This window comes from Bos mutus, chromosome X (genome assembly GCF_027580195.1).
Source record: "Bos mutus isolate GX-2022 chromosome X, NWIPB_WYAK_1.1, whole genome shotgun sequence".
Classification (NCBI taxonomy): domain Eukaryota; kingdom Metazoa; phylum Chordata; class Mammalia; order Artiodactyla; family Bovidae; genus Bos; species Bos mutus.
In genome coordinates this window covers 89,312,961-89,337,617 of record NC_091646.1, presented here as the reverse complement: position 1 = coordinate 89,337,617, position 24,657 = coordinate 89,312,961, and the positions used below count along the sequence as shown (strand labels likewise).

Sequence of the window (24,657 nt, the reverse complement as noted above, 5' to 3'; positions counted from 1 at the left end):
ATCACCAGTCATTTCTATGGTAGTGATGATGGTGGTGGTAATAATGATGATAACGATGATAGTGAACATTATTCTGAATACTTTACACATGCTGATTCAGTTACTCTTAGCAGTAACTGAGCTATGAAGTGAAGTGTTAGTCACTCAGTCATGTCTGACTCTTAGCTACCCCATGAACTGGGACTCACCAGGCTCTTCTATCCATGGGATTATCCAGGCAAGAATACTGGAGTGGGTTGCCATTTCTTTCTCCAGGGGATCTTCTTGACCCAGGGATCGAACCCAGGTCTTCTGCATTGCAGGCAGACTCTTTACTGTTTGAGTCATCAGGGAAGCTCAGCTGAGATATATACCCTTTCAGTTTCCATTTTACAAAGGAAGAAACTGAAGCACAGAGAGGTTGCTTCACAGAACTCTCTTTCCTAAAAATAGACTGCCCAGGGCAAGCCTGCCATTGAGGCTGGTTCCCTTTTGCAATAGCCCTTTTCTCTTTCTACAGAAAAGAGGCTCTCGTATTGAATCTTATTATCTCCAGGCTCATTGCCCTGGAGTCCAACACACTCATGAGTGCCAACCAAAGGGTAATTTAAAGTATTGGTAAAAGTGTTGAGAAAGTGAGTGACTTTTAAGACTGGGCAACAATATTCTTTACATTTCAGGGGTTTCTAATTCTCTGTTGTGAATGTAAGTGAAGGACGACCTAAACAGGTTACCAACTGATAGACTATTAAGAATGATTCGTGATGACAGATCAGAATTTTAATTTTGTCATGTAATTTAGAAGGCATTCTAAGAGTGGAGTGGCAATTTTATAACAAAGCTACTTCAATTCCCATCTTCTTATTTAAGTGACAAGTTTTATTAGTATACAAATGGAACAGAAGAAGCAAATTTTTGTTGCATCTTGTTTCATTCTAAGGATAAGGTGCATTCATTCATGGATTCATAAACTGATCATGTAAAGATGATTTTAGCTACCTTATTAAGAAGTGTATTTCCATTAAGATTATGTTTTTATGTTTAATAATTATTTGTCAAAACTATATTTGTTGTTTTCAATCAGTTTTAAAATGATGATTGTAATGATATTTCAATCCTGAAGAAAATTTTAATATGTAATGCCATCTGATCAAAGGAAATTAAAAAAAATAGACTTCAATTTCAATACAATATTTATTGCATAAAAGAAAAGTAGGTTAATTAGTAGAAGGTCTTCAGGGAAAAATATATTACAGTACCTAAAAATTCTGAGAGAGAAGGCACCAGAAATAGAAAGTAAAAAATAAAAAATGTAAAATTTCTGACAGTTAAAGACTTGTTCACATAATTTTTTAAGTAAATTATAGTGATTCCTTTCAGTACCTTTAAGAGTGATATAATAGTTTGTTTCAAAATGGCAAAACTTTAAATATCTCCTTTGCACATATTTAACATTCTAATGAAAACATTTAAAGGTCAACTTAAAATTTGTGAAAGAGTATTTAGTTTAATAAAGCTTTTAAAAGATACATTAGCATAAAAGTTTGAAGGCCTCATGACCTGCAAGAATTGTCTTGTAACCTAAGTATATTATTTCCTATTCATCTCTGTTACATACTCCTTCAGCTCTTTTTAATGCCCAGAGCATTCTTTGAAGTTGAAGAAAGCCCTGTGACAAGAAGGAAGGAAGTATGAGAGAAAGGGGTGATAGAAACCTGTCAATTGTAGTGTCTCCAGAGGGGACATTTAAATGAGTAATCAATTTTACTTTTTTGTTTATCATGTTCAGGAAACTTCTGGCCTGCTTACTTATTCAGTTTCAGAATTGCATCTCTCATAATTGCTTTTGGACCTGCATACAGCATTGATGAGTAAAAAAGTATTTACCTTGCAACTCCCCACTGGAATAGCTGTAAGGGAAAAAAAGAAAGAAAGGAGAGTAAGATTTTTTTATGTGAGAAAATTAAGCAGGACAGTGGCTTTCACCTTGAAAATGGAAAGCAAGATGAGTGACCGACAGAGGCATAATAACCAAGATACAAAGAATGAGGGACCAAACTAGCTGTGTGTTCTTAGTCATTTAACCTCTCTGAGACACAGTTTCCTCAAAAAAGAAGGAAAAACTGTCTTAGATGTCACTGTCAGGTATGAATGAGATTAAGTATGAAAAGCATGACAAAATACTCAATATTAAAAAAATATTGTAAGAAGTTTGTGAAGTTGGCCAGGAAAAAAAAAAAGAAGCATATTGAACTTATTGAAAAAATGAGGCCAGGAGATTTGCTTTAATATGTTATGGTTTTCCTTTTCTAAGCAGTGCCCTTTAAAAGCTATATGATTATTTCAGAGATACTGTCATGGCTAAGACTTCTCTTTTGGGAATGTCTTCAAGACACAGTAATTTAGAATACTCTGTCTCTTCAAGAGTATTAATAAAGTTTTGGTTTTGAGATAATTGTAGATTCACATGCAGTCGCAAAAACAATAGTAATGCAGAGATATATTGTATACTCTTTCCCCTGATTATAGCATCTTGTAAAACTGAAGTACAATATCACAACCAGAATATTAACACTGATAGAGTCCACTGATCTAATTCATGTTTCCCCAATATTATTTGTGTGTGTGTGTGTGTGTGTAACAAGACATATAATTTTGTAAAGAAAATATAGATGAAAATTTTCATAATTATCAGTCTCTTGCCTACCTACTCAGAATTTGAAGACCCTTAAAAAAAAATAGTTAGAAATCTTCAGAAGCTTCGCTGCTTGGTAAAATTGTCCTGGGGTTGGGAAAACCTTGATAAAATACAACATGTACAAACTGGAAAGGAAAAGTTTGACACATTGGAGCTTATCAAAATGAAAACCTGTATGGAGAAATACACCATTAACAAAACTTAAAGGCAAGATATAAACTGAGGAAAGATATTTGCTATGTATATAAAGGGCAAAACATTAGTACTGAAAATACACAGTAAGATTCTGTAAATGAATATGAAGACAAAAATACACTATAGAAAAATGAAGATTTTGGGCTAACACTTGATTCATGGAAACAGGAGTATAAATAAAGCATAAGTGAAAAAATGCTCAATTAGGGAAATACAAGCTAAAGTAACAAAATATTACCTCTTATTATTTGTAACAATTTGCAAGTTGATAATATAAGGTGAAAATGAAGAAAATAGTAATAATAACTCCTATTAATTGAGTGTTGTGTGTGAATTATCAAATTTAATCCTGAAATAAGAGCTCTGAGACAGGTGATGTCAGTGTAAGTTGAATGAGCTGCATTGAAGCTAGTATCTATCTATACCTCATGACTCAGCAATTTCACTTCTTAGCATCATCTTTCCTGGAGACCTAGTTGCACATGTGCACGAAGAAGAATATGCAATAATGTTTACTGCAGCAGTGTCTGAAACAGTGAAAAATTGGAAAGGAACTAATTGTCCAATAATAAGAAAATGGTTAATTGTCTAATTCTAGCTTGAATGAATGAATAGAGCTATCAATACTAACATGGATAGATCTTCAAAATATATTGTTAAGTAGAAAAAGCAAGTTATAGACCAATATGATTTATGTTAAACACAGCATCAGCTCTATACATTTTACTATACAGCCTATGTACATGCATATAATATATATTAATCTTAATTAAACTTAATTTTTATTGAGAAAAAACTAAAGCTCAGAGAGTCTAAGCAACTTTCCGTTTGATATTTATGAGACATCTCAAAGCATTGTAATTACTTATTGTTTATGTGCAATTGAAGAAGGATACACAGGGATAAATCAGGTTGCTAATCTCAGTTCTGCTACTAACTGGCTGTATTATCATTGATAAGTCAGTTACCCCTCTGACTCTCATTATTCCATTGAAAAATGGCAATTATAATACCCATTTCTCTTACAGGGTTGTTTTCAGGGTAAAATGGGGTATCATATATAAAGATCTTAGCACTATACCTGTAACAAAGGAGGCCCTTGAAACTTGGTAGGTATTTTTCTTTTCGAAGCTATTCTTCTTAATAACACTGAGAACGTGAAAGAGAAACAGCACTGGTGCTTAACTCTGGGAATGTTCAGTTTGTTAGGAAGAGATTTGTTATGAAATATTATCTTAGTTGAGCTTTTTTCATGAAGATAGGAAAGGTGTTGTAGGCTGTAGAAATAGGATACAGGAATGTTGGAATGCAAGCTGGGGTGAAACACAATTGGAAATTTGATGAGACACCTTTGGCTGAATCAAGAAGTGGCAGGGAGTGGGAGTTTGGGTAAGACTGTGAAAGAACTTGGTTGCCTTGCTGTAATATTTGAGTAATTCTACTGATCAAGTGGATTATTGAAGGATTTTAAATAGTCATGGTTAACCCAAGATGGCAGAATAGGACATTTATTGTAGGGGGTGGAGAGGGGGAGAAGTGAGATCGTGGCCAGGAGGGAAGAAGCCAAGTAGAGTCTGAATAGGAGGTTCAAACCAGTAATTAAAAGCATGGTACTTAACTACAAGGTCTAATGACTCATGTGTCATAAAACAGTAAGGAGAACCAGGGAAAAGTTAGAGGAGGCAGCTCATACAAAGAATTTGTATAGAGTATATTACAAATCCTGCTAAAAACATGATTGTTTCTTGTGGCAGTAGCCATGTATAGCTGAACTATAGTTGATTTACAATGTTTCAGTTATACAGAAAAAAATATATATATGTGTGTATGTATTCTTTTTCAGATTCTTTTCCCTTATAGGTTATTACAAGATAGTAAATATAGTTTCCTGTGCTATACTTGTTGTTTATCTATTTTATATATAGTAATTTCATTCTTTTCTATGGCTGAGTAATATTCCATTGTGTGTGTGTCTGTGTGTGTGTGTGTGTACATCTTTTTTGTTTCTTTATCCATTCCTCTGTCAATGAACATTTAGGTTGCTTCCATGTCTTGGCTTTTGTAAATAGTCTTCAATGAACATTGGGGTGCACATATTATATATTTTAAAGAACTTAAGAGGATTCATTTTATATTTACCCAGATACTTACCATATCTATTGCTTCATTTCAGAAGATCCAGATTTCCTTCTGGTATCATTTCTCTTCGTCCTGAAGAATTTCTTTCAGCATTTCTTGTAGAGCAGTTTTCTGGTGACAAATTCTATTAGTTGTCCTTCATCTGAGAATGGACTTCCCAGGTGGTGCTAGTGGTAAAGAATCCACCTGCCTATGCAGAAGACCCAAGAGAAGTGGGTTCGATCCCTGGGTTGGGAAGATCCCCTGGAGTAGGAAATGGCAACCCACTCCACTATTCTTACCTGGGACATTCCACGGACAGAGAAGTCTGGCGGGCTGCAGTGTATGGGGCCACAGAGAGTCAGACATGACTGAGCACATCTGTTGTTGTTGTTCAGGCGCTCAGTTGTGTCCAACTCTTTGCAACCCCATGGACTGCAGCACGCCAGGTCTCCCTGTCCTTCACCATCTCCCGGAGTTTGCTCAAACTCATGTCCATTGAGTTGGTGATGCCATACAACCATCTTGTCCTCTGTTCTGCACATCTGAGTATGTCTTTATTTTGCCTTTATTCCCGACAGGTTTTTTTTTTTTTTTTTTTAATGGATATTTAAGTTGGGGTTGGCAGTTCTTTACTTTCAGCATGTTAAAGATGTTTTACTGTCTTTTGACCTCCATGATTTTTTATGAAAAAATTGAAGTCATTTAAATCTTTATTCTTCTGCATGTCATGTCAACCTATCTGCTTTCAAGGATTTTTCTTTATCTTTGGTTTTCAGCAGTTGGATTATGATGTGTCTAGATTTATCCCTGTTTGAATTTTTCTGTTTGGGGGGTCTGATGATTTTCTTAAATTTATAAACGTATGTCTTTTATTACATTTGGGGAAATTTTCCTCATTATTTCTTCAAGTACATTTTGTATATCAGTTGTTTTCTCCATTTATTCCAAGACTCCTGATGACCCCTGTTATACCATTTGATATTATCCTACGAATCCCCAAAACTTTATTCAAATTTCATTGTTCTTTCTCTTTGTTACTTATATTATGTATTTTCTATTGATCTGTCTTCAGGATCATTGACTATTCCTTCTGTCATCTCCATTGTACGGTTGATTCCATCAAGTGATTTTAAAATTTCAGATATTATAATTTTCAGTTCTAGGAGATCTGTTTGATTTTATTCACAGCTTACACTTCTCTTTTAGCTACTTGGTCTTTCCATTTACTTCAAGCATGTTAGCAGGTTTATCTTTTCCTTATAAGAATAGTTTAGATATCTGTTGTTGTTGACACTTCCAACATTTAGGTCTTTCAGGAATTGTTATCTAATGATTTTCATTTCTCTTTAGAAAGTGAAATCCCTCAATCATGTCTGACACTTTGGGACCCCATGGACTGTAGTCTACCAGGCTCCTCCATCCATCCATGGGATTTTCCAGGCAAGAGTACTGGAGTGGGTTGCCATTTCCTTCTCCAGGGGGATCTTCCCAACCCAAGGATCAAACCCACATTGTAGGCAGACGCTTTTACTGTCTGAGCCACCAGGGAAGAGTGTAGTCACTCTTTAGAAGTGACTACAGTTTTTTTTTTTTTTTAATTGGCAGCAGCACCGCCTGGATGTTGGGCAGCACACCACCCTGAGCGATGGTCACACGACCCAGCAGCTTGTTGAGCTCCTCGTCGTTGCGGATGGCCAGCTGTAAATGGCGCGGGATGATACGGGTCTTCTTGTCGCGCGCCGCGTTGCCCGCCAGCTCCAAGATCTCGGCCGTCAGGTACTCCAACACCGCCGCCAGGTACACCGGGGCCCCAGCGCCTACACGCCGGGCGTAATTGCCCCTCACGTAGTAGACGATGGACTCTCCCCACCGGGAACTGGAGCCCCGCCCGCGAAGAACGAGACTTGGCCTTTGCTCGCGCCTTACCTCCTTGTTTGCCACGTCCAGACATAGCAAGTATAAAAAAAGGGCAAAAAACAACACAGCCTCTCAAAGTACACCAAGTCTCTAGAAGTGACTACAGTTTCTGTGACTCTGTGTTCTGAGCAAATTTTGGATTATACCATAGGCATTGTGAGTGTTCTGGTATACAGACTCTTGGTCCTGTTATAATCCTCTAGAGATTTTTTATTTTATTTTTGTTTGGTTTAGTAGGGTATCAACCCAGTTAGGTTTAAACCACAATCTCTGCATTAGCTGCTGTTGGTGGTGGGTTTCAATCTCAGTTCAGTTTCCTAGACCTTTGCTATGCTGGTTTGGATCTAGTCCACACATGTATAGTCCAAGAATGAGTCTGAGATTATTTGAGTTCATACACAAAATTAGGGAATCCCTTTCTTTGCATCTCTTCTCGCCATGGTTCTTCTTACACTCTATGGCCTGCAAAGTTATGTTTCTTTTTTTTTAATTTTATTTTATTTTTAAACTTTACATAATTGTATTATTTTTGCCAAATATCAAAATGAATCCGCCACAGGTATACACGTGCTCCCCATCCTGAACCTTCCTCCCTCCTCCCTCCCCACACCATCCCTCTGGGTCGTCCCAGTGCCTGGCCAGTAAGATTCAGTCAGGCAATTCAAGAAATTAGACCTACTTTGGGGGCAAATCCATATAAGAAAAGAGATTTTAAAAATTCAGAAACTCTTCTCTCTGCAGGTCATTTCTCCAATTTTTTCCTTCCTTCCTTCTGCTTGCTATTCTGTATTCTGAGTCTTCAGGTAGGATTTTTTTGTATGCGTGTGTGTTGTCCTGTTTTCAGTTGTAATCAGCAGGATTGAACCTGTGCCCCGTGCAGTGGAAAGGCAGAATCTTAACCACTGAACCACTAGAGACTGCCACCCTATTTTTAAAATCATACTCATGTTAAAGTATTTGTTGAAATGTCCCATAGTATGATAGTCATTTGCTAATTGTTGAGCATATTGGTTTTCTTTACTGCCCAAAGTTTTGTTTTTTTGTTTTGGAATGTTGTTTTGTAAATTCATTTTGAGAAGATATCTTTGTTATATCTTTCTCCTCATTTCATTAATGCAATCTATAGCTTACAGTCTATGAACTATCCTAGCAACTTTCATGTAAGTATAGTACTATTACTACTATTAAAATAATAGCTAATATTTATATGTCTTATACTACCAGCCAGATTTTAGTTCAAGTGGTTTACATATAATTTTTATACTTTAAACTTTTATATATGTACAAAGTATTTTGTTGGGATTTTGATAGAAATTGCGTGAAATCTATAGATTATTTGGAGAGAAGTGACATATTTCCTGTTTAGTGTTCCAATACATGAGCACAAAATGTCTCACCATTTTGTTAGATCTTCTTTGATTTCTTTCATCCATATTTTGTAGTTTTCAGCACACAGTCCTGTACATTGTTGTTAGATGTATACCTGTTTCAGTTTTTGAATTAATGACTGTGTTTACACTTTTTGTTTCAATGTGTTCATTGCTAGTGTATAGAAATATATTTGAGTCTTGTATGTTAGATCTTGGTCCTTTGATTTTGCTGAATTCACTTATTAGTTGCAGGAGGTTTTATGGCTTGTTTGGGGGGGGTTTGGTTCATTCCTTCGGATTTTCAATAGAGACCATCATGCTATCTGCAAAGAAGGAGAGTTTTCTTTCTTTCTTTCCAATTTGAATGTTCTTTATTTCCTTTTCTTGCCTTGTGGAGCTGAGGAGAACTTCTATGTTAATTAAGAGTGGTGAAAGTGGGTATCCTTGCTTTGTTGCTTGTTAAAGACATTCTGTTTTAATCATTAAGATTGATGTTATCTGTAAAAGTTTTTATAGAAATTCTTTATCAAGACTAGGAAAGTCCCTTTACTTCTAGTTTACTGAGAGTTTTTTGTCATGAATAGCTATTAAATATTTGTAAAATCCTTTTTTTCTTGTCAATTGATATGATGATGTAATTTTTCTACCCAGTTTTATTTTTTAAACTTTTTATTTTATATTGGAGCATAGTTGATTAACAATGTTTTGATAGTTTCAGTTGTACAGCAAAGTGATTCAGTTATACATATATCAGTTCAGTTCAGTCGCTCAGTCATGTCCGACTCTTTGTGACCTCATGAATCGCAGCACGCCAGGCCTCCCTGTCCACTACCAACTCCTGGAGTTCACTCAGACTCACGTCCATCGAGTCAGTGATGCCATCCAGCCATCTCATCCTCTGTAGTCCCCTTCTCCTCTTGCCCCCAGTCCCTCCCAGCATCAGAGTCTTTTCCAATGAGTCAACTCTTCGCATGAGGTGGCCAAAGTACTGGAGTTTCAGCTTTAGCATCATTCCCTCCAAAGAAATCCCAGGGCTGATCTCCTTCAGAATGGACTGGTTGGATCTCCTTGCAGTCCAAGGGACTCTCAAGAGTCTTCTCCAACACCACAGTTCAAAAGCATCAATTCTTCAGCGCTCAGCCTTCTTCACAGTCCAACTCTCACATCCATACATGACCACAGGAAAAACCATAGCCTTGACTAGATGGACCTTTGTTTGCAAAGTAATGTCTCTGCTTTTGAATATGCTATCTAGGTTGGTCATAACTTTCCTTCCAAGGAGTAAGCGTCTTTTAATTTCATGGCTGCAGTCACCATCTGCAGTGATTTTGGAGCCCAGAAAAATAAAGTCTGACACTGTTTCCACTGTTTCCCCATCTATTTCCCATGAAGTGATGGGACCAGATGCCATGATCTTCGTTTTCTGAATGTTGAACTTTAAGCCAACTCTTTCACTCTCCACTTTCACTTTCATCAAGAGGCTTTTTAGTTCCTCTTCACTTTCTGCCGTAAAGGTGGTATCATCTGCATATCTGAGGTTATTGATATTTCTCCTGGCAATCTTGATTCCAGCCTGTGCTTCTTCCAGTCCAGTGTTTCTCATGATGTACTCTGCATATAAGTTAAATAAACAGGGTGACAATATACTCCTTTTCCTATTTGGAACCAGTCTGTTGTTCCATGTCCAGTTCTAACTGTTGCTTCCTGACCTGCATACAAATTTCTCAAGAGGCAGATATATGTACCTATTATTTTTCAAATTCTTTCCCAGTTGGATTGTTACATAATATTGAGCAGAATTCCCTGGCTATATAGTAGGTCCTTGTTGGTTTTCCATTTTAAATATGGCAGTGTGTACATGTCAATGTCAAGCTCCCTAACTATCCCTACTCCCCACCCTTCCCCTCAGTAGCCATAAGTTCCCTCTCTAAGTCTGTGAGTCTGTTTTTGTTTTGTAAATAAGTTCATTTTATCATTTTTTTACAATAGATTCCACATATATGTGATATCATATGATGCTTGTTTTTTTTCTGTCTGACATATTTCACTTAATACGACAATCTCTAGGTCCATCCATGTTACTGCAAATGGCATTGTCTCATTCTTTTTAATGACTGAGTAATATTCCATTGTATATATGTACCACATCTTCTTTATACATTCTTCTGTCAATGGGCATTTAGGTTGCTTGCATGTCTTGGCTATTGTAAATAGTGCTGCAATGAACACTGGGGTGTATGTATCCTTTCCAACCATGTTTTTCTCTGGGTATATACTTAGAAATGGGATTGCAGAATCATATGATAGTTCTATTTTTAGTTTCTTGAGGAACCTCCATATTATTTTCCATAGTGGCTACACTAATTTACATCCCCACAACAGTGCAGGAGGATTCTCTTCTCTCTACGCCCTCTCCAGAATTCATAGTTTGTGGATTTTTTTTTTTTTTTTGATAATGGCCATTCTGACTGGTGGGAAGTGATACCTCATTGTAGTTTTGATTTGCATTTCTCTAATCATTAGCTGTATTGAACGTTTTTTGTGTGCCTCTTGGCCATCTGTATGTCTTCTTTGGAGAAATGTCTACTTAGGTCTTCAAAGTAAACCATAAACCAAATGAAAAGACGTAGAATGGGAGAAAATAATTGCAAATGATGTGACTGACAAGGGATTGGTCTCCAAAGTTTACAAACAGCTCACACAGCTTAATATTATCAAAACAAACAGCCTAGTCAAAAAATGGGCAGAAGCTCTCCCCAGTTTTAAATGCACTAATACTTGACCATTCAACTTTGGTGATGATAAATTAGAGAAAATTATTCATTTTCCAAAAGTATTGAATTGCTTCAGTAAGTATTCTAGTACATTTAAATTTAATGTTTTTATCTTATTATATTAAAAGGGGCAACTTAATTGCTAATATACCTATTCATTATTACTGATTACATTTTCCAGAATTTTCCAGAACATAGGGTTTGACAAGAGTTTGGACTGTATCTGGATGTGAAAAGCCAGTATAGATATATAAGTTGGAGATCAAAATTTTGAATGTCTCACACATTTCAATGGTTTATGGATTTGCTAGAATAGAATATTTGAAATTAAACCATTCCAGAATGTCTCATGGATTATAGGCACATAAGACTCATAAGAATCAAGAGACAATAAGGAGCAGCTTTTATCCTCACAGTCTTTAAATCAAGCTTCTGCCTGTTCTTGTGGTGTATTAGGTCATCCACTGGAAATGATTACTAACCTGCCCTGAAGTCTTTATCCAAACCACATTTATTTTTATTTTTAACACTCAGTTTAGAATTAGTGGGATGATTTGGGAGAATGGCATTGAAACATTATAATATCATATATGAAACGAGTCGCCAGTCCAGGTTTGATGCACAATACTGGGTCCTTGTGGCTGGAGCACTGGGACGACCCAGAGGGATGGTACGGGGAGGGAGGAGGGAGGAGGGTTCAGGATGGGAAACACGTGTATACCTGTGGTGGATTCATGTTGATATATGGCAAAACCAATACAATATTGTGAAGTTAAAAAATAAAATAATAATAATAAAAAAAGAATTAGTTCTGCCAATACAATCCTGGGCTGCCTGAGACGTGTGTGTGTGCACTCATGCACACGTGCACACGATTCTGTACCTTTTTGAATTTCCAAGGCTATACTTGCTGATGGATATTTTTGCTGATTAATATTTCCACAGCCTTTCATTTCCCTGAGATTTAGTAATGCCTACTTATGATTAATTTTATTGGCCAGTTATATAGTCTGAAATCAGACTTACTATAAAATTAGTCCCTCAGTTTGCAATTTGGCAATAAATAGTTTGACCTTTTTTAATTCATTTTGCTTCTGTCTCTTTCTTTTAGGTTGAGCAAAGTTTTACTTTTCAGTTTAGGGTTATACATAACCCATGTTCACAAAATAGGGTAATGTCATACAGTTTTGTGTTTTATAATTCACCTGAAATTTACAACATGTGAATGGTTTGTCTTTCTCACGTAGGTAGAGAATATATCTCCAAATCAGTGGTTTGCAAACTTGAGCATGTATCAGAAATACCCTGGAGGATTTATTCACACACAAATCGCTGGACCACAGCTTCAGAATTTCTGATTCTGTAGGTCTAAGGTGAGCCAGAGAATTTACATTTCTAACAAATTCCAAGTGATGCTGAAGGTGCTTCTTCAAGGACCACACTTTGAAAACTCATTCTAGGAGGATGGGAAAATGGGTTTTAATCCTGGTTTGGGGTGCAAATTATCTGAGTGAGCTTAAGCAAGCAATGAGCTTCCCAGGTGACTCTGGTAAAGAATCTGCCTGCCAAGCAGGAGATATGGGCTTGATCCCTGGGTCGGGAAGATCCCCTGGAGAATGAAATGGCAACCCACTCCAGTATTCTTGCCTGGGAAATCGCATGGACAGAGGAGCCTGGTGGGCTATGGTCCTTCCCGTCGCAAAAAAGTCAAGCATGACTTGGAGACTCAAGAGCAGCAGCAGCAGCAGCAACAGCAAGCAAGTCATATATATTCTATTCTTCAGTTCCTTCATCTCATAATTAAGATCAGTGATACCTGGTCAGCCTGCTTTGTAGAGTTATTGGGAAGAGCCAGTGGAATAATACATACGAAAGTTTTTTTTAATTAATTAATTTTAATTGGGGGCTAATTACTTTACGATATTGTAGTGGTTTTTGCCATATATTGACATGAATCAACCATGGGTGTACTTGTGTTCCCCATGCTGAGCCCCACCTCCCACCTCCCTCCCCATCCCATAAATTGAAAGAAATAAACACCTATATGAAGTTGTTATATATTTTTAGAAGTTCTAAAAAGAGAGAATAATAACGTAAGAAATATTCACTTAAAAATAACCGTGGCTCACACAATATTTGCGATTTTATGTCCTTCATATTTCCCCCTCTCTTTCCAGTTTTAGAGCACATCAATGATTGCCTTTTGGTTTTTATCAAGCAGCAGATAAGTGGTTGGTGAATCAATAAACTCTTTGGCCTTGAGTCTCTGATTTTGCTTTTCCCCAAACATGTTCTCTTGGTAGCCTTCTGTTTTCTCCAGATGATTATAGCAGAAATATTTCACAGGGAATGGGATGACATTAAGCTTCAATATATTGCTTCTTTTTCCTAAACAAACGCTCTTATCACTAGAGGACAATCCTGCCTTAGTCAATGACATATTAGTTGATATAAAGGTGTTCCTGTTAGTCTCTTTCAGCTATTCATGTTTCCTACCTATAAATCAGTGAAAGGTGCAATATGAACTTGATTGCTTAGAAAGACATGAAGGCAGGGAAGATAGGTTGCATTTCAATACTAAATATTAAAGGACAAGCTTGCCATCAGAGCCATACCATTTGCTTTACTTGATCTATTGCTTTTAAACTGGAGGGACTCTGGAAAAGAAAGATCACATCATGCCAAAAGCTAATATGGAAAAATTTTCAGCATTTTGTATTTGTATCAAATATAATAATGGGGGGTGGTTTCATATAAAGCTGTACAGCAATCATTTCTCTCATTCAAATGCTAATTACATTCTCAATGTATGAATTAATTATAACTTCTATTGACTATGTTGATATTGTTTAGAAAAATTATCTCTCAGATCAGACGAAAAATTCTGTCTTTGTATGAAAGGCTCAAGTGACTTGTTCTGGCATCCGGCATTAATATTCCTTGGTGTAAGCTTCATAAAACATTAAAACAGAATTAAACTCAGAAAGGGGACCAACCCTGCTGACTTATTCATTTAAAGTTGAGAGAGGAGACCCCCTTTCTTTATGTATGTGTAGATAAAGACATATGCCTGTCCCACTGTCCCTGCCTTTTTATAGCATTTTTAGAGATTTAATCATATCCACCTAAAATGATTATCTTCCAAGCTAGAGCAGGATTTATTAAACCCTGAAGTGTTTGGGCAAAGGCAGTAATTTTCTGTGAACATGCTTTGTCTAAAGCTATTTTGAACATGCTCTGTGCCAGATAGAAAGAGGGAAAGATTCCCCCCAAATAGGAAGAAAGGCTACGAGTAAATGAGTACTGACACTTTTTACACAGTTCTTGCTGAAAAAGCTTGAAGATTTTCAAGTGCTTCATTGCCCCTCCTTGCATCTTCCCCTTTTGGATTGAAGTGTAGTATAGAGAAGCCTGTGGTGTAGAGGACTAAAAGTAAAAAATCTATGATGATAACTGACCTTGAGTTATGCTTCTGGAAGAGAGACTATAGAATTTAACTTCCATTTGTTACCATTCTTTTTTGGGTCAAAGAGATTCCTAGCCTGGTAAGAACAATTAGAAACAGTCAATATTCTGATATTCCCAATACATATTAATTCATTTATTCATCAATTTATTTGACAAATATTTATTAAATCCTTATCATCTGCCAAGTAATGTTTTAGATGCTGAAGCTATCATAGCAGATAAAGCAAAGTCTCTAATCCCAAGAAGTTTACATTAGTAGAAGGAGGTAGACAATAAACAAAATGTAAGAAAAGTTTGAGCATATCAGATGGTGTCAAGTGCCAAGGAGAAAAATAAAGCAGGGTGTTATGGTATGAATGCCTGTATCCTGCCATTCAAATTCATATTTTTTGGTCACACCATGTAGCTTCTGGGATCTTGGTTTCCTGACGAGGGATAAAGCCTGAATGCCCTGGCAGTGGAAGAGTGGAGTCCTAACCATTGGGATGCCACGGAATTTCCCAAATTCACATGTTGAAGCCTAACCCTCAATGTGATGATATTAGGAAATGGGACCTATGAGAGGTGATTAGGTTATGAGGGTGGAGCCCTCATGAGTGAGATCAGTGCCCTTATAAGCAAGACCCCAAAGAGTTCCCCCATCTCTTCTGCCACATGAGGACACAGTGAGAAGATGGCTAGCTGCAAATCAGAAAGTGGATCCTCACCAGGCACCTAATCTGCCAGCACATTAATCTTGAACTTCCAGCCTTCAAAACTATGAGAAATGAATGTCATGGTTACAAGCCACCTTCAGAATATGAGATGGTTAGGTAGCATCACCAACTAAATGGACATGAATTTGAGCGAACTCCAGGAGATAGTGAGGGACAGGGAAGACTGGTGTGCTGCAGTTAATGGGATCATAAAGATTTGGACACAATTTAGCAACTAAACAACAACAGGCTACCTTATCTGTGGTATTTGGTTATGACAGCCCAAATGGACTAAGACACAGGGTAAGAGAGATAAGTAGAGATGGAGAATGAGGATAGGGTTCCTTATGAGGAGGGAAAAGATCACTTCAGAATAAGATCCAAGGTGGGAGTGTTCTTGGTATGAATGAAAATAATATCAGAGAGGCTGGAGAAAGGTGAATGAAGGAAAAGATGAAAGGAGATGAGATCAAAGAAGTTTGTGTGTGTGAGTGAGAAAGATGGGAGTGGGGTTCAGATCATTTAGGGTCTTGTATTCTAAGGCCATTGGCTTTTAAGTCAGAATAAGCTAGAAAGCCATTAGAAGGTTTTGAATGGAGAAAAGATGTGACTTTTTTCAGTTTAAATGAATCTGGATGCTCTGTGTAAAATAGACAGTGGGGAACAAGGGCAGAAGTGAGGACACCTCTTAAAAGGATTTTTCAGTAATTCAGGGTAGGGATAATGATGGCCTGAACCAAGATAGTAGTGATGAAGGTGGATAAAAGTGATTAATATATTGGATGAATTTTAAAGAAAGAAATTTGCTGATGGACTGCCTATGGAATATGACAGAAAAAGAGGAGGCATGATGACTCTAAGGTTGTTGGCCTGAATAAATAGAGTTTACATGTACTGAAGTGTTGAAAATGGGGAATGAGCAGATTTCGGGTGTCTGTAAAGTAATCAGGAAAACGTGTATGTCTGTGTATGTGTTAGTCACTCAGTCATGTCCAACTAAAGAGTTGTAAAGCAACCCCATGGACTATAGCTCACCAGACTCCTCTATGGTATTCTCCAGGCAAGAGTACTGGAGTGGGTTGCCATTCCCTTCTCCGGGGATCTTCCCAACCCAGGGATCGAACCTGGGTTTCCTGCATTGCAGGCAAATTCTTTACCATTTGAGCCACCAGGGAAGCCCAACCAAGAAAATACCACCCCCAAAAGAAAACATTCTTCTGAGTATAGGCTCATATATCCAACTGATTACCTGAAATCTTCCCTTGGTTGTCATATATTCTTCAAATGTAACACTTTCATGTGCAAAATGAAACTTTGATCTCTTGACTCAAACCTCATTGCCATGTTCTACCAGGGATTATTATTTAGCATTATTATTTTTGATTCTTCCTTCTTCATCACCTTCCTACATCCAATTCAACTATGAATCTTGTTGTTTCTACTTCCAAAATTTATTTGGAAAACCTGCCACTTCTCTCCATCCCCATTGCCGTTTCCCTGATCCAACTCACCATCACTTATTTACCTGAGCCAGGGCCACAGTTTCCTAACTAGTTCCCATGCTTCTGTTCTTGCCCACCTCCTATTCATTCTCTACATCACAGCTAGAAGAAACTCTACAACAACAAATATGATTATTTCATTCTTCTGCTTAGAACTCTTCAGCTGTTTTCCACTTCTCTTAGGAAAAAAAATGAAAAATCTTTCTAATGAGTTGTATGAGTTGACTATAGATTCCTCTCCAATCTCATCTTTTTTTTTTTTTTTTTTACCCTCCTACTTACCTTCTGTGGTCCAGCTACATGGGACTCTTCATTCACTTAAATTTCCTCACTTGCTTCCCACCTCCAAACTTTGTTCCTTCCTTTCAACTTCAGTAGCCTCCTCTTCCACGAAGTCTTCCTTTTCTGACTATTCATGCATGCCCTGTGGCTGAATGTATGTTGCATATCCCAAGACATTAAAGAAGTGGAAAATTAACTATGCCAATCTGGATGATTGGGAGAAATTAACTTTTACAAATGAATACCTTGCCTTAAACCCTCTCTTTCCTAAAATATTATTCCTGATTTGTATTTTCAAGTGTGATACTGTGAGAATGCTATTTCAATATTTGGTGTTGTGTGCTATAAAGGGATTTTGGAGGAATTTTAAACAGGATATTTTAGATTATGGATACTTTAAAAATGCAATAAACTGCTCTGTATTTGGAAACAAAATTGAGAACAACCTTTATTCATCACCCTGTTTTATTTTTTTCTTGACCTGGATTACTATTTGATGCTATCTGTTTTACTATATATTTACTTGGTTCCCTTTCTAGATTGTAAGCTGGATGATGGCAGAGATTATAACTGTTTTATTTACCACTCTCTACACAGGGCTTCCCTGGTGGCTTAGATGGTAAAGAACTTGCCTGCCAATGCAGGAGATACAGGTTCAATCCCTGGGTTGGGAAGATCCCCTGGAGGAGGGCATGGCAATCCACTCCAGTATTCTTGCCTGGAGAATTCCATGGACAGAGAAGCCTGATAGGCTACAGTCCATGGGATTGAAAAAAGTCAGACACGACTGAGCAACTAACACTCACTTTCACACAGTGCTGAGTACAGGCTCTTGTCCCTTGGAGATACTCATTTCATTTGTGCTGTATGCTCAGCAATAAATGCAATAGTGTATTCCATTCTAAATGATCCTTTATTCAATTACAATAAAAAAAAATACTAAGTGCTATGGCTAACACCCTGAGATAGATGTATACGGCAGAAAAATCTCTAAATTTTGGACTAGCGTCAGTCAGAGAAGATACCCTCATTAAATTGTGACTAAATGAGAAAAGACAATGTAGTGTTTACATATGTGTTACTTTGCAATTTTACTTTAAGTAGTGTGTCACGCATATGAGTATATGGAGGGTAGGGAAGTGATGGGTGAGTGGTGTAATAAAAAATCTTCATGAAGTCTGAATTTTGAAATAGACATGAAAAAAAAGAGGGAAGAGTTTGAGAATTATTTGGAAAGAATATTCCAGGTAGAAGGTACTCAGGAATAAATATGTAGGGATATTGAAAAGTATGGATTGACTAAAGAAGTTAGCATTTAGAAGTCTAGTTTAGTTGGGATTTAAAGACTATATACGAGAAATTAGTGAGGAGGGATGGCTGAAATATGAATTGAAGTACAGTTGTAAAGGGCTTTGGCTTGAGGAGTTTGGGCATATCTCCTCAATTGTTATCAATAAGGCAAGCCATTGGAGACTTTGTTGAGAAAGGCAGTATTATCTAAGCTGAATTTTAATGAATTATTTCAGGATTAGGTAAAATGAATGGTTTAGTGGTTTTAAAACATGTTCACAAAATCACTGACATTCTTCTAACCAAGAAGTAGAGTTGATATTTTGAATTATCCAACAGAGTGCAACAGAATTGCACTAGGTCAGAAAAGGCCATGTTGCTTCCTCCATGGTTTTTCTTGGACCACCTGAGAAATCCAAACCTCAGGCTGCCATTTTTTTTTGACAAAACTCAAGCCACAAATAGAGGCTTTTTGTGGACTCTCCAGCCAATAGTTCCAACTGCACCCAGTATTCAAGTTATTTTAGCCCAGGTGCCAGGCTACAGAGTAGACACATCTTCATATGATTCCAGCCTGTAGCTATGAAACCATCCCCAGCCTTCAGGTCTTTCTTGCAGAGGCTACATATATCATTAAACAGATACAATTCATTCCCACTCTGTCCTCTTCAAATCCCTGATCCACAGAGTCCATGAACATGAGAAAAAGCTTGTCTCATACCACTAATTTAAGGGTAATTTGTTATATAGCAATAGATACTTGGAACAAATGGCATATATATAGAGAGAGAACTGGGAAATAGAGATCACCCTAGAAGCTCTAATGATGCTTTGTGTAAGAGACATCTCCACCTCTATGGAATCTAGTTCAGAGACTGGGAAACCAAGCTGAAAATTTGATTCATGAACTACTGTGGTCCATCTAGTCAAGGCTATGGTTTTTCCAGTGATCATGTATGGATGTGAGAGTTGGACTGTGAAGAAGGCTGAGCGCCAAAGAATTGATGCTTTTGAACTGTGGTGTTGGAGAAGACTCTTGAAAGTCCCTTGGACTGCAAGGAGATCCAACCAGTCCATTCTAAAGGAGATTGGTCATGGGTGTTCTTTGGAAGGAATGATGCTAAAGCTGAAACTCCAGTACTTTGGCCACCTCATGCAAAGAGTTGACTCATTGGAAAAGACTCTGATGCTGGGAGGGTTTGGGGGCAGGAGGAGAAGGGGACAACAGAGGATGAGATGGCTGGATGGCATCACCAACTTGATGGACGTGAGCTTGAGTGAACTCTGGAAGTTGGTGATGGACAGGGAGACCTGGCGTGCTGCGATTCATGGGGTCGCAAAGAGTCAGACATGACTGAGCGACTGAACTGAACTGAATTGAACTGTGCCATATTTTAATTAAACCTCATTGAATTTATTGAAATTTGGAATTTTATTAGTTCTTTGAGGTATATGGCCTAGACAAGGGTGATGAAAATATTGGCAAGGGTGATGAAAATATTGGCCACAAATATCCTTGTGACTTAGGGGCAGGGACGGACTTCTTATAAAAGCATAAACACATGGAAAATGACACCAAAATTAGACACAGTATGGACAAAGTTGATAGCAGGTTGGTTAAAAAATGAGAGAAAGCATTTGCCTGAAACTGACATGGAATTAATATCTAGAATATATAGGCAATTCCAGCAAATAAGCAAGAAGAGAAGATACTCTTCATAGAAAACTGGGCAAAAATATTTATAAAAAATTTGAAGGATAAATTAAAAAAGCCAACAAGCATTATGTGAATTTACTCAAAATCAAGAGTAATTAGAGAAATGAATATTAAAACAATAATGAGAATCCACTTTACATCTGACTGGAAAAAATAAGGAAATTTGTTAATGCCAGGTATTGCTGGGAATGTAGGGATGTATTGCTGAATGAGAGCAAGAACCAAAGCAGCCATTCTGAACAATTTGATACTCCTTAGACTAAGCAACAATATGCATACACTATGACCTAGCAATTCTTCATCTGGGACTAATCTATAAGCAGTCCTCACATAGCTCCATAAAGGGAAATGCATGGGGTTCTTAACTGCTTTATTGCAGTCATGAGTTGACGCTACCTGGGTATCCATTCACTGGGAGACTGGAGAAAAGAAAAATAGTGGATATTCATCTTGGAGTATCATACAGGAAGTAGAGGCAAGAATTTAGAATATGTATGGATCCTAAAAAGTGGGGGCAAAAAGTAAGAAAAAAAAAGAGATAGATAACAAAGTATCAATTTCATAAATTAAAATGTCACCAGTACAGAATACCCATCCATATTTGACAAGAGCTTAAATGAACCATGAAGAATAGTTGCTGAAGGGTGGGGTACTGGACATGAGTAAGAGACTAAAAGGGAATAAATAAGTAAATAAAATAAAAGCTAAGTCTTGCACAAACCAAAGATTATACCATGAAATGAAAGGTATGATGAATGTAACTTTCTATACCTGAAATACAAAGATCATAACACAAAACAATTAATTCAGTTCAAAGCTTCTGGCAATTCTGATTGTTCTGATTATTTTTAATTTTTCCTTAAATTAGATTATTTTGTCCTCTCTACATTTTTATCTGAATATATACAATGAAGTGAGACTATCAGGTGTGGGGTACTAATGTGCTACAGATTTCTATCAAGAAATTTCCCAAGAGCTCATTTGGAAATCTTGTGATTCTGTATGTTGATTCAAGAGACTTAAATTTTTCCTTGATTATGAAAATAATCCATATTCATTGTGGAACATTTAGAAAATACAAGAAAAAGGTTAAGAAAAATGCTTTAAAAAAGAATAAAGAAGAAAATAATCTCCACTATAATCTCACCACTCAGAAATAATTATAGTTAGTATTTGGATATATTTATTTCCAGTCTTTTTTCTAAATATGTCTATGTAAGTATTAATATTAAACATGCATATAGATGCACAAATATATGTGCATATATATGAAATTTTTGCAATCATACTATATGCAAATTTCACTGTTGTCAGAATTAAGTAGCATATCTTTTAAAATCTTTGCTTAGTTTACAGGTATTAATGGCATCTCTGTTACAGATTTTTATTTTCTCTTTTGTGAATCTTTATTTATTATTCTATAGAATTCTTGTTAAAAATCAATTGTATACTTCCTGTATATATGAATATCATTAAATCTTTGTCATGCTTCTTTTAATTTAATTTATGCCAAAATATTATAAAGTTGTTTTTAGATATAAAAGTATCATACATTCTTTTCTGTTTCTCTACATTATTTTTAAGCTTAGAATGTCTTTACCTCACCTACAATTTCTTCTTTCTTGTCTATGTATCTGTGAATGTTTATTTATAATTTTAAAAATTCTTTGATCAAGTCAGGAACTTATTTTCTATAATATGAGAAGGATGTCTACATTAATCTTTTCAGCACTTGTCATTGAATAGTCCTTAGTTTTTCTATTACAGTTCAATCCTTCCGTTCTGATGAATTATTTCACTCACACACACACACATGTTGCTGTCTCTACTTGGCATTAATTGGTTTGTCTATCCTTGCGCCAGAATTAAAATGTTATAATTATTATAGGTTTACAATGTATTTTAATAACTGGTAATTCCTGTAATACCCTTTTTTAAAACCATATTCTTATCTATCCACTTCTTTGCAGTTGAATTTCAGAATTATTTTAATATTCAAAAATAAATTCCATTTGGTACTTGACTGACAATTACATGGAAACAACACAAACATCTGGGAATAAACAGAATCTTCAAGATATTTTGAATTTATATACAAAATGATGTATCCCTTCATTTATCTGAGTCATTTAAATAATCTTTCAATAAAGTTTAGGCATCCTCTTCATATGCATTGTTCACATTGTCTTCAGTAAGGCTATTCTTGATGGCCGCTGCAGTCATCAACCACCATACAACCTGACATCAAACCACCTCTGTGGTGGCCAAAATGGTCACTTCTGACAACCATGAAAAGAAGGATATTGATGGAAACTAACGAGTTGGTGAGGCTCACTCCTATCTGCTTTAAAAAGAAATTTCAGTGCAGGTTTGCAGTGGCTGCCTAGTGTATTTTTCCCACAGACCTTGCAGTCTCTAGGGGAAGACAGTCAGGGTGGGTCAAAGGCCCAATCTGTCCTTCAAAACCTCTATTTCAGAAGAGAGATTCATAATATTTTTCTAAATTTAGTCTCATCTCCACTGCATTTCGTGGAAAGTCCTTGTAGGATTTAGCCAATAATTGGGCATTACTCACGTTTTCATTGTTATGGCTTTGTATCTTATTTTTCTCTTTTATGAGAATTTTAATGAAAACATGGGTCAAGGCAGGCTAAGTACCGCTGTAGTAACAATCAATCCCAAAATTTCATGAGCTTTATATAAGACAAGTTTATTTTTCATTCTTAATCTTTGTCCAATATATGTCATCTGGAGGAATCTCATTGTTGTAGGCTTAAGGAGATTCCGCTTGATCACTGCTTGCTTTATCGCTCCAGCAGGGAAAAGAAATGTAGTGAATCACATTCCGGCTCTTAAAGCTTCTACACAGAAATATCACTTTAACACTCTTTCATTGACCAAAGAAAGTCATATAGCCTTACCTGATTTCAAGTGAGAGCTTCCCTAGTAGCTCAGATGGTAAAGCGTCTGCCTGCAATGCGGGAGATCCCAACCCGGGTTCGATCCCTAGGTTGGGAAGATCTCCTGGAGAAGGAAATGGCAACCCACTCCAGTATTCTTGCCTGGAGAATCCCACAGATGGAGGAGCCTGGTAGGCTACAGTCAATGGGATCGCAAAGAGTCAGACACGGCAGGGAGGTATAATCCCATCCTATGCCAGAAGGGGAGCAAGCTATTTGTGAACTGCCCAATGACTAGTATATCTTAACATTTTAAAAATCTCATTTCAGTGACTTTTTAAAAAGGATGGTTATCTGGCTTCTTAATCATTTACAATAAATAGATTGAGTCACTTAACAAGTGAGTAGTGCATTAGAAGCCAGAAAGGTGTTAATCCTTGTAGAAAAGCAATCTATTTTTAAAGGCAAAGACCAAGTAAGATAGAAGTTATGTCTTTGATATCAGAAGGCCTGTATTTTCATCATTCAGCATTCAGATGGGAATTGAAGGGGATAAACATCTCGCTGTTTTATCTATGGAACAACGTAAAGCACATGCATTCAGAACTTTGTTTCATTGCCTGAATACTTTATTATGTACATTGACTTCTTCTTCCTTCCAAAGACAGAATCTCAATCTCAGAGCTAGAGTGTAATCACTTGAATGCTGAGTGTCCTCTTCTATTGGTTTTTAGGCATTTGCTGTTTCTTTTTAACAACAGAGGAAGAGAGAAGTCCTGTTGCTCTAATATGCTATTCCAAACAATGCTGGACTGTGAGGCTGCCAACTCTGGCATCAGTTAAGTCAGGATCAGGGTGCATTGGATAGTGAGTCAGGAGGCACAATCCAACTAATACATATCTCATACTGATTAAAATAAATGAATGCTCTGTATCTCTAACTGGTGTCAAAAGACATTTACAGTTTTTCTAGCCTGTTTCCCACGTCTGCCTGGCACTGAGACTGCCAGGATCAATGGTCCAATTTTAGTTCCACTTTCTTCTTCCCTCGTTCCCTGCATTCAGCTCTTCGGAAGTGAGTTAATAATGTAAAATCTGGCTGAATTAAATTCATTTAACTGTGCTGCCAATTCTCTTCCCTTCATGCATTTTTAAAGAGATCTCAAACCGGTGATGGATTTCTAATGCTCTTGGAAAAGAAAGCAAGGATGAGACAGTAAACCTGAATGGGATAAATTGTTTATTATAATTACTCTGTTGAATTATCTCACTTCATACCCAGAAGGAAGAGGAAATATCAACCTCTTTAGACTTTGCAAAGGGCAATATGAGTGGTGGAAAAAAAAAATTGTAGAAACTGCCTCTTCAGTCAGTCAAAGAAGCGACATAGCACAGCTTCACTTGGAAGGCTGTGAACAGTAAAATACGAGGTGGGAGAGGGGTCTGTTTCTATAGCAACCTAGCATATTTCATCTAGGGCAATGATTTTTTTCAACTTACAGTTAGAAATAAACTAGCAACCAGGCCTCAGACTGTGCTTGCATTTGACACTGTAAGTATGTGAACTACCTGAAAATATGGTCTAATTTGAACTCTATTTTTCAGTCTTATGTTGTCTCCCATTCTTTCCAAAGGCTGTTGGCTTATTAAACTGACTGATGGAATTAGAGTCTAGAATCTTAAAGTAATGTTTAGAAGAAGAGCAAAAGACAACATTTCTGTCAGATATCTCATAACAAAAGGTTATGA

The 24,657-nt window shown here is 36.8% G+C and overlaps 1 pseudogene; it reads right to left on the bottom strand.

Annotated features, from left to right (window-relative positions):
* Positions 1–6,568: 6,568 nt before the first annotated feature.
* Positions 6,569–9,400, bottom strand: LOC138986497 (histone H2A type 1-C-like; annotated as a pseudogene).
* Positions 9,401–24,657: the final 15,257 nt, after the last annotated feature.